The sequence below is a fragment of the Schistocerca gregaria genome, unplaced genomic scaffold, assembly GCF_023897955.1.
Source record: "Schistocerca gregaria isolate iqSchGreg1 unplaced genomic scaffold, iqSchGreg1.2 ptg000913l, whole genome shotgun sequence".
Lineage (NCBI taxonomy): Eukaryota > Metazoa > Arthropoda > Insecta > Orthoptera > Acrididae > Schistocerca > Schistocerca gregaria.
Genome location: NW_026062271.1, coordinates 37,501 through 47,500, shown reverse-complemented (window position 1 = coordinate 47,500; position 10,000 = coordinate 37,501). Strand labels below are relative to the sequence as shown.

At 51.8% G+C, this 10,000-nt stretch overlaps 3 non-coding genes across 3 annotated transcripts in view; all 3 read right to left on the bottom strand.

Moving 5' to 3' along the window:
- The window catches only part of LOC126325238 (large subunit ribosomal RNA), a 4,222-nt gene extending 2,758 nt beyond the window's left edge, over positions 1-1,464 (bottom strand). Inside the window, exon 1 of the ribosomal RNA XR_007559936.1 lies at positions 1-1,464. This exon is cut by the window's left edge and continues 2,758 nt beyond it. This is a non-coding gene — a ribosomal RNA (large subunit ribosomal RNA).
- A 188-nt stretch (positions 1,465-1,652) lies between these two features.
- Positions 1,653-1,807, bottom strand: LOC126325242 (5.8S ribosomal RNA). Its single transcript, XR_007559939.1, has one exon. It is a non-coding gene; the product is annotated as a 5.8S ribosomal RNA (ribosomal RNA).
- A 362-nt stretch (positions 1,808-2,169) lies between these two features.
- LOC126325244 (small subunit ribosomal RNA) lies at positions 2,170-4,062 on the bottom strand. The gene has a single exon (XR_007559941.1). It is a non-coding gene; the product is annotated as a small subunit ribosomal RNA (ribosomal RNA).
- Positions 4,063-10,000: the final 5,938 nt, after the last annotated feature.

Sequence of the window (10,000 nt, the reverse complement as noted above, 5' to 3'; positions counted from 1 at the left end):
AAGTGGCCCACTTGGCACTCCGATCCGAGTCGTTTGCTCGCGGCTTCAGCATATCAAGCAAGCCGGAGATCTCACCCATTTAAAGTTTGAGAATAGGTTGAGGTCGTTTCGGCCCCAAGGCCTCTAATCATTCGCTTTACCGGATGAGACTCGTACGAGCACCAGCTATCCTGAGGGAAACTTCGGAGGGAACCAGCTACTAGATGGTTCGATTAGTCTTTCGCCCCTATACCCAGCTCCGACGATCGATTTGCACGTCAGAATCGCTACGGACCTCCATCAGGGTTTCCCCTGACTTCGTCCTGGCCAGGCATAGTTCACCATCTTTCGGGTCCCAACGTGTACGCTCTAGGTGCGCCTCACCTCGCAATGAGGACGAGACGCCCCGGGAGTGCGGAGGCCGCCGCCCCGTGAAGGGCGGGGAAGCCCCATCCTCCCTCGGCCCGCGCAAGGCGAGACCTTCACTTTCATTACGCCTTTAGGTTTCGTACAGCCCAATGACTCGCGCACATGTTAGACTCCTTGGTCCGTGTTTCAAGACGGGTCGTGAAATTGTCCAAAGCTGAAGCGCCGCTGACGGGAGCGATTATTCCGCCCGAGAGCATCCCGAGCCAACAGCGGCGCGGGTCCGGGGCCGGGCCAGGTAGGTCCGTCATCCGGGAAGAACCGCGCGCGCTTGCCGGGAGCCCGAGCGCCCAAAGGGGCGAATCGACTCCTCCAGATATACCGCCGAGCAGCCAGCCAGGACACCGGGGCTCTGCCCAACAGACGCGAACCGAGGCCCGCGGAAGGACAGGCTGCGCACCCGGGCCGTAGGCCGGCACCCAGCGGGTCGCGACGTCCTACTAGGGGAGAAGTGCGGCCCACCGCACACCGGAACGGCCCCACCCCGCGGCGAGTGGAAAGGCAACCGGACACGACCCCGCCGCGGATTGCTCCGCGCGGGCGGCCGGCCCCATCTGCCGAGGGCGGGGGCCAGTGGCCGGATGGGCGTGAATCTCACCCGTTCGACCTTTCGGACTTCTCACGTTTACCCCAGAACGGTTTCACGTACTTTTGAACTCTCTCTTCAAAGTTCTTTTCAACTTTCCCTCACGGTACTTGTTCGCTATCGGTCTCGTGGTCATATTTAGTCTCAGATGGAGTTTACCACCCACTTGGAGCTGCACTCTCAAGCAACCCGACTCGAAGGAGAGGTCCCGCCGACGCTCGCACCGGCCGCTACGGGCCTGGCACCCTCTACGGGCCGTGGCCTCATTCAAGTTGGACTTGGGCTCGGCGCGAGGCGTCGGGGTAGTGGACCCTCCCAAACACCACATGCCACGACAGGCGGCAGCCTGCGGGGTTCGGTGCTGGACTCTTCCCTGTTCGCTCGCCGCTACTGGGGGAATCCTTGTTAGTTTCTTTTCCTCCGCTTAGTAATATGCTTAAATTCAGCGGGTAGTCTCGCCTGCTCTGAGGTCGTTGTACGAGGTGTCGCACGCCACACCGCCAGCCGGCTGTGCACGCTACCGAGAAAGTACCGGTATGCGAACCGCCAGGCGACGGGCGCGCATCGCACGTTTAAGGAGACGCGGCCGGCCACACAGGCGACCACGACACTCCCACGTCTCCGAAGCGGGACAAACGCCGCGCGCTTCAGTATACGTAGCCGACCCTCAGCCAGACGTGGCCCGGGAACGGAATCCATGGACCGCAATGTGCGTTCGAAACGTCGATGTTCATGTGTCCTGCAGTTCACATGTCGACGCGCAATTTGCTGCGTTCTTCATCGACCCACGAGCCGAGTGATCCACCGTCCTGGGTGATCTTTTCCTTTTCAGTCTCCCACTGTCTCTTTCAAGACAGTAGCATTTGCGGGACTGAGGCGTCTGACGGCCCCTGTTCCACTATTTTTTTTGTGTCCAACGGCCTCACAGCCGATGGGCGTCGTACGGCTCCACACCGGAGCGGACAGGCACTCGGGCGAACGTCATTCAAAACCGGCGCCAGGCGCCAGGTACCGCAGGCCAGCCGCTCCAGAGCTTCAGCGCTCGTACCACACAACAACAACACTTCCGCTAGTTTTGAGAGGCACGCGTGGTTCCGCACGCGGCGCACGGCCACTGCCGTACAGGTAGCGTGTTGCGCGACACGACACGCACATCGAAAGACATGCAGTCTAGTCGGTAATGATCCTTCCGCAGGTTCACCTACGGAAACCTTGTTACGACTTTTACTTCCTCTAAATGATCAAGTTTGGTCATCTTTCCGGTAGCATCGGCAACGACAGAGTCGATGCCGCGTACCAGTCCGAAGACCTCACTAAATCATTCAATCGGTAGTAGCGACGGGCGGTGTGTACAAAGGGCAGGGACGTAATCAACGCGAGCTTATGACTCGCGCTTACTGGGAATTCCTCGTTCATGGGGAACAATTGCAAGCCCCAATCCCTAGCACGAAGGAGGTTCAGCGGGTTACCCCGACCTTTCGGCCTAGGAAGACACGCTGATTCCTTCAGTGTAGCGCGCGTGCGGCCCAGAACATCTAAGGGCATCACAGACCTGTTATTGCTCAATCTCGTGCGGCTAGAAGCCGCCTGTCCCTCTAAGAAGAAAAGTAATCGCTGACAGCACGAAGGATGTCACGCGACTAGTTAGCAGGCTAGAGTCTCGTTCGTTATCGGAATTAACCAGACAAATCGCTCCACCAACTAAGAACGGCCATGCACCACCACCCACCGAATCAAGAAAGAGCTATCAATCTGTCAATCCTTCCGGTGTCCGGGCCTGGTGAGGTTTCCCGTGTTGAGTCAAATTAAGCCGCAGGCTCCACTCCTGGTGGTGCCCTTCCGTCAATTCCTTTAAGTTTCAGCTTTGCAACCATACTTCCCCCGGAACCCAAAAGCTTTGGTTTCCCGGAGGCTGCCCGCCGAGTCATCGGAGGAACTGCGGCGGATCGCTGGCTGGCATCGTTTATGGTTAGAACTAGGGCGGTATCTGATCGCCTTCGAACCTCTAACTTTCGTTCTTGATTAATGAAAACATACTTGGCAAATGCTTTCGCTTCTGTTCGTCTTGCGACGATCCAAGAATTTCACCTCTAACGTCGCAATACGAATGCCCCCGCCTGTCCCTATTAATCATTACCTCGGGTTCCGAAAACCAACAAAATAGAACCGAGGTCCTATTCCATTATTCCATGCACACAGTATTCAGGCGGGCTTGCCTGCTTTAAGCACTCTAATTTGTTCAAAGTAAACGTGCCGGCCCACCGAGACACTCAACAAAGAGCACCCTGGTAGGATTTAAACGGGGTCCGCCTCGGGACGCGAAAGCACCCCTTCGGCTCGCCCCACCGGCAGGACGTCCCACGATACATGCCAGTTAAACACCGACGGGCGGTGAACCAACAGCGTGGGACACAAATCCAACTACGAGCTTTTTAACCGCAACAACTTTAATATACGCTATTGGAGCTGGAATTACCGCGGCTGCTGGCACCAGACTTGCCCTCCAATAGATACTCGTTAAAGGATTTAAAGTGTACTCATTCCGATTACGGGGCCTCGGATGAGTCCCGTATCGTTATTTTTCGTCACTACCTCCCCGTGCCGGGAGTGGGTAATTTGCGCGCCTGCTGCCTTCCTTGGATGTGGTAGCCGTTTCTCAGGCTCCCTCTCCGGAATCGAACCCTGATTCCCCGTTACCCGTTACAACCATGGTAGGCGCAGAACCTACCATCGACAGTTGATAAGGCAGACATTTGAAAGATGCGTCGCCGGTACGAGGACCGTGCGATCAGCCCAAAGTTATTCAGAGTCACCAAGGCAAACGGACCAGACAAGCCAATCCGATTGGTTTTGATCTAATAAAAGCGTCCCTTCCATCTCTGGTCGGGACTCTGTTTGCATGTATTAGCTCTAGAATTACCACAGTTATCCAAGTAACGTGGGTACGATCTAAGGAACCATAACTGATTTAATGAGCCATTCGCGGTTTCACCTTAATGCGGCTTGTACTGAGACATGCATGGCTTAATCTTTGAGACAAGCATATGACTACTGGCAGGATCAACCAGGGAGCTGCGTCAACTAGAGCTGAGCAGCCGGCCGCCCGGGAGTGTGTCCCGGGGGCCCGCGCGAACACGCAAGCGTCCGCTCAATTATTCTGCAAACAGGAGGAGGCCGAGCTCCCCTGCACGATACACCTCGAAACCCTCTCAGGTCCCGGCGGCGCGCAGCGCCGTCCTAGGTACTTGGTCGGTTTCGAGAGAGGCGCAATCGCCCGGAGTTAGGCGAGTAGACGGTTTTAGTGCGAACACCCTTGCTCCCAACTGAGCTTGCCGCTGCCGACAGAGGCCCGGGAGCGTGCTGTCGTGGCATTGCCGGCGGGAGACAACACGCGCCACCTATGGTGACCGGCAGCTCCAACGCCAGCGCCACACAAGGGCAAAGCCCCACTTGGGTGCAGAAGCGAACTCTCCCAGCACAGCGCACGCGCCAACACGTCCGCACAACTGCGATACAAACCACCTGCGAGAACCGCTGGGGCGACCGAGCAGCAGACGGCGTCGCGGCGCCGAGTGCCAGGCGGCGGCGCATCCTCAACGCACACAGTCCTCAATCAGACCAGCACACTGCAGATGTCCACCGCGCTTCGCACCGGGCTCGGCTGAACCAACTTTGGCCGCCAGGCGCCGCGTGCAGGGTGCGCCGCAGCGTAGCTGCGCCGCCTGCCGGGCCCGTCGGCTGGCGCTCCTGCCACTCGGCGCCCCCCACCAGCCGCCTGTTGCGCGTGCGCCCACGCAGCGCGCGGCCAACACGCCGGGCGGCCCCCCTTCACCGGCCGGGAACAGTCCCACCAAGCCACCGCCGCGTATCGCTTCATACCCACATGGGCCTAGTCACGCGTGTGGATGTGGCGGGTACCGCTGAAACAACCGGTTAATAGCTGTACCGATCGTCGCCATCACAGATTCACCTCCAGCGTGAACAACCGCTCAACAACGGATTTCCAGTTCATTTGCGTATCTTGGGCAGTAAACGTAGATGTCCACCTACATTTGCGAATTCAACAATTCTTGCATGCCAGGATGTCATGTGTCACGACACGCTACATCAGACCACATACACACTGCGACATGTGCAGAAGAGAACACGTGGAAGGTGGCCCGCGCACGTATGCGATGTACCTTCCGCGATCCACTGTCAACCGGCATCTGCGGCATGTCCCAGATATGGAACGCGGTCCACCAGGGTAGCACTTTGTGTGAGGCAATACGACAAAGTCGGAATACACGCGTCACTACATCAGACGGCTCACGCTGACCTGACCTGACCTGACTCACCGCACCACCACCCCCAGCGACCCAGGGTGACATACAATGCGTTCGTACGTTCCTCCCACACGCCTCTACGGCGTACCACAGTGCAACCTAGCTGTTATTGGGAGACGAGACAAGTAGCATCAAGCACAACATATGGAAATTGAGATTCGACACCGTTGGGCACAGCCAGCGTACGGTCACACGTATCACACTACTTCACTCTGTACGTAACGACCGATGATCGGTACAGCGTGTGGGTTACGCGTACGACATCAGCGGACAATGGACACAGACCATACCACGACGTACACTGAGGGCGTCGACATCTGAATGCAACTGAACAGCTGCGAGGCTCATTTAACACTCAAACGCCAGACCGACCAGCTTGAGAGGACAGAGACACAAAGAGGGGGACAGAGGGGGACAGAGGGGGGGGAGGGGGGGGGTCGGCGATATAGTCCTATTGCAGTACAATTGACAGTGGATAGCAGGAATATGTGGAAAGTAAGCAACACTCGCAAGACATCTACATGAGGATAACAACGACACCAGAGATTCCGAGCAGTGAACTATGTTAGGCAAAGGGACAACGTGGGTTAGGTTAAGGGACAACGTGGGTTAGGTTAAGGGACAACGTGGGTTAGGTTAAGGGACAACGTGGGTTAGGTTAAGGGACAACGTGGGTTAGGTTAAGGGACAACGTGGGTTAGGTTAAGGGACAACGTGGGTTAGGTTAAGGGACAACGTGGGTTAGGTTAAGGGACAACGTGGGTTAGGTTAAGGGACAACGTGGGTTAGGTTAAGGGACAACGTGGGTTAGGTTAAGGGACAACGTGGGTTAGGTTAAGGGACAACGTGGGTTAGGTTAAGGGACAACGTGGGTTAGGTTAAGGGACAACGTGGGTTAGGTTAAGGGACAACGTGGGTTAGGTTAAGGGACAACGTGGGTTAGGTTAAGGGACAACGTGGGTTAGGTTAAGGGACAACGTGGGTTAGGTTAAGGGACAACGTGGGTTAGGTTAAGGGACAACGTGGGTTAGGTTAAGGGACAACGTGGGTTAGGTTAAGGGACAACGTGGGTTAGGTTAAGGGACAACGTGGGTTAGGTTAAGGGACAACGTGGGTTAGGTTAAGGGACAACGTGGGTTAGGTTAAGGGACAACGTCGGTTAGGTTAAGGGACAACGTCGGTTAGGTTAAGGGACAACGTGGGTTAGGTTAAGGGACAACGTCGGTTAGGTTAAGGGACAACGTCGGTTAGGTTAAGGGACAACGTGGGTTAGGTTAAGGGACAACGTGGGTTAGGTTAAGGGACAACGTGGGTTAGGTTAAGGGACAACGTGGGTTAGGTTAAGGGACAACGTGGGTTAGGTTAAGGGACAACGTGGGTTAGGTTAAGGGACAACGTGGGTTAGGTTAAGGGACAACTTGAGTTAGGTTAAGGGACAACTTGAGTTAGGTTAAGGGACAACTTGAGTTAGGTTAAGGGACAACTTGAGTTAGGTTAAGGGACAACTTGAGTTAGGTTAAGGGACAACTTGAGTTAGGTTAAGGGACAACTTGAGTTAGGTTAAGGGACAAATTGAGTTAGGTTAAGGGACAACTTGAGTTAGGTTAAGGGACAAATTGAGTTAGGTTAAGGGACAAATTGAGTTAGGTTAAGGGACAAATTGAGTTAGGTTAAGGGACAAATTGAGTTAGGTTAAGGGACAAATTGAGTTAGGTTAAGGGACAACTTGAGTTAGGTTAAGGGACAAATTGAGTTAGGTTAAGGGACAAATTGAGTTAGGTTAAGGGACAAATTGAGTTAGGTTAAGGGACAACTTGAGTTAGGTTAAGGGACAACTTGAGTTAGGTTAAGGGACAACTTGAGTTAGGTTAAGGGACAACTTGAGTTAGGTTAAGGGACAACTTGAGTTAGGTTAAGGGACAACTTGAGTTAGGTTAAGGGACAACTTGAGTTAGGTTAAGGGACAACTTGAGTTAGGTTAAGGGACAACTTGAGTTAGGTTAAGGGACAACTTGAGTTAGGTTAAGGGACAACTTGAGTTAGGTTAAGGGACAACTTGAGTTAGGTTAAGGGACAACTTGAGTTAGGTTAAGGGACAACTTGAGTTAGGTTAAGGGACAACTTGAGTTAGGTTAAGGGACAACTTGAGTTAGGTTAAGGGACAACTTGAGTTAGGTTAAGGGACAAATTGAGTTAGGTTAAGGGACAAATTGAGTTAGGTTAAGGGACAACTTGAGTTAGGTTAAGGGACAACTTGAGTTAGGTTAAGGGACAAATTGAGTTAGGTTAAGGGACAACTTGAGTTAGGTTAAGGGACAACTTGAGTTAGGTTAAGGGACAACTTGAGTTAGGTTAAGGGACAACTTGAGTTAGGTTAAGGGACAACTTGAGTTAGGTTAAGGGACAACTTGAGTTAGGTTAAGGGACAACTTGAGTTAGGTTAAGGGACAACTTGAGTTAGGTTAAGGGACAACTTGAGTTAGGTTAAGGGACAACTTGAGTTAGGTTAAGGGACAACTTGAGTTAGGTTAAGGGACAAATTGAGTTAGGTTAAGGGACAAATTGAGTTAGGTTAAGGGACAAATTGAGTTAGGTTAAGGGACAAATTGAGTTAGGTTAAGGGACAACTTGAGTTAGGTTAAGGGACAACGTGGGTTAGGTTAAGGGACAAATTGAGTTAGGTTAAGGGACAACTTGAGTTAGGTTAAGGGACAACTTGAGTTAGGTTAAGGGACAACTTGAGTTAGGTTAAGGGACAACTTGAGTTAGGTTAAGGGACAACTTGAGTTAGGTTAAGGGACAACTTGAGTTAGGTTAAGGGACAACTTGAGTTAGGTTAAGGGACAACTTGAGTTAGGTTAAGGGACAACTTGAGTTAGGTTAAGGGACAACTTGAGTTAGGTTAAGGGACAACTTGAGTTAGGTTAAGGGACAACTTGAGTTAGGTTAAGGGACAACTTGAGTTAGGTTAAGGGACAACTTGAGTTAGGTTAAGGGACAACTTGAGTTAGGTTAAGGGACAACTTGAGTTAGGTTAAGGGACAACTTGAGTTAGGTTAAGGGACAAATTGAGTTAGGTTAAGGGACAAATTGAGTTAGGTTAAGGGACAAATTGAGTTAGGTTAAGGGACAAATTGAGTTAGGTTAAGGGACAAATTGAGTTAGGTTAAGGGACAAATTGAGTTAGGTTAAGGGACAAATTGAGTTAGGTTAAGGGACAAATTGAGTTAGGTTAAGGGACAACTTGAGTTAGGTTAAGGGACAAATTGAGTTAGGTTAAGGGACAAATTGAGTTAGGTTAAGGGACAAATTGAGTTAGGTTAAGGGACAAATTGAGTTAGGTTAAGGGACAAATTGAGTTAGGTTAAGGGACAACTTGAGTTAGGTTAAGGGACAAATTGAGTTAGGTTAAGGGACAAATTGAGTTAGGTTAAGGGACAAATTGAGTTAGGTTAAGCGATAATCTGGTACAGCCACAGTTAGGTTAAGCGATAATCTGGTACAGCCACAGTTAGGTTAAGCGATAATCTGGTACAGCCACAGTTAGGTTAAGCGATAATCTGGTACAGCCACAGTTAGGTTAAGCGATAATCTGGTACAGCCACAGTTAGGTTAAGCGATAAACTGGTACAGCCACAGTTAGGTTAAGCGATAAACTGGTACAGCCACAGTTAGGTTAAGCGATAAACTGGTACAGCCACAGTTAGGTTAAGCGATAAACTGGTACAGCCACAGTTAGGTTAAGCGATAAACTGGTACAGCCACAGTTAGGTTAAGCGATAAACTGGTACAGCCACAGTTAGGTTAAGCGATAAACTGGTACAGCCACAGTTAGGTTAAGCGATAAACTGGTACAGCCACAGTTAGGTTAAGCGATAAACTGGTACAGCCACAGTTAGGTTAAGCGATAAACTGGTACAGCCACAGTTAGGTTAAGCGATAAACTGGTACAGCCACAGTTAGGTTAAGCGATAAACTGGTACAGCCACAGTTAGGTTAAGCGATAAACTGGTACAGCCACAGTTAGGTTAAGCGATAAACTGGTACAGCCACAGTTAGGTTAAGCGATAAACTGGTACAGCCACAGTTAGGTTAAGCGATAAACTGGTACAGCCACAGTTAGGTTAAGCGATAAACTGGTACAGCCACAGTTAGGTTAAGCGATAAAGTTGGTTAAATTTGGTATTGTGTGGGAAGGGGGCAGAGAGAGAGGGGGGGGGGGGTGGATAGTGGTGGCAGTACACGGATGCCTGAGTCACCGTCAGATACGTCACGTCGGTTCGATGCTTGTAGCAAGAGGCTGGCGGATGTGTGTCTCTCACTTCTGCAATTTTTCATGTGGTATAACACGAGGGCGGGGGATGATATTTGGTGCCCCTCTGTGTAGGATGTGTGTTGGTGGTGTTGATTTATCTGAGCAATGGTAGTTGTCGGAGGAGTGGGGTATTGTGCTTTTATAGGTGGACCTACTGCTCTGGTTATCATAGTGTCGACGGTGCAATGTGGCAGAGAGGATGCACTCGACATTGTCGCATTCCAGATGTTTACGTATTGTGTGTCTCCGTTGCAGGCCGAGAGTGGTGCATGTTCGAGTGTCTGGCTGACGTGCGATTCACGTTGTGTGCCCAGTCTTACAGCACGTATAGGGACATTCGCATAAATCATCTATATTTGGCCTTGCATC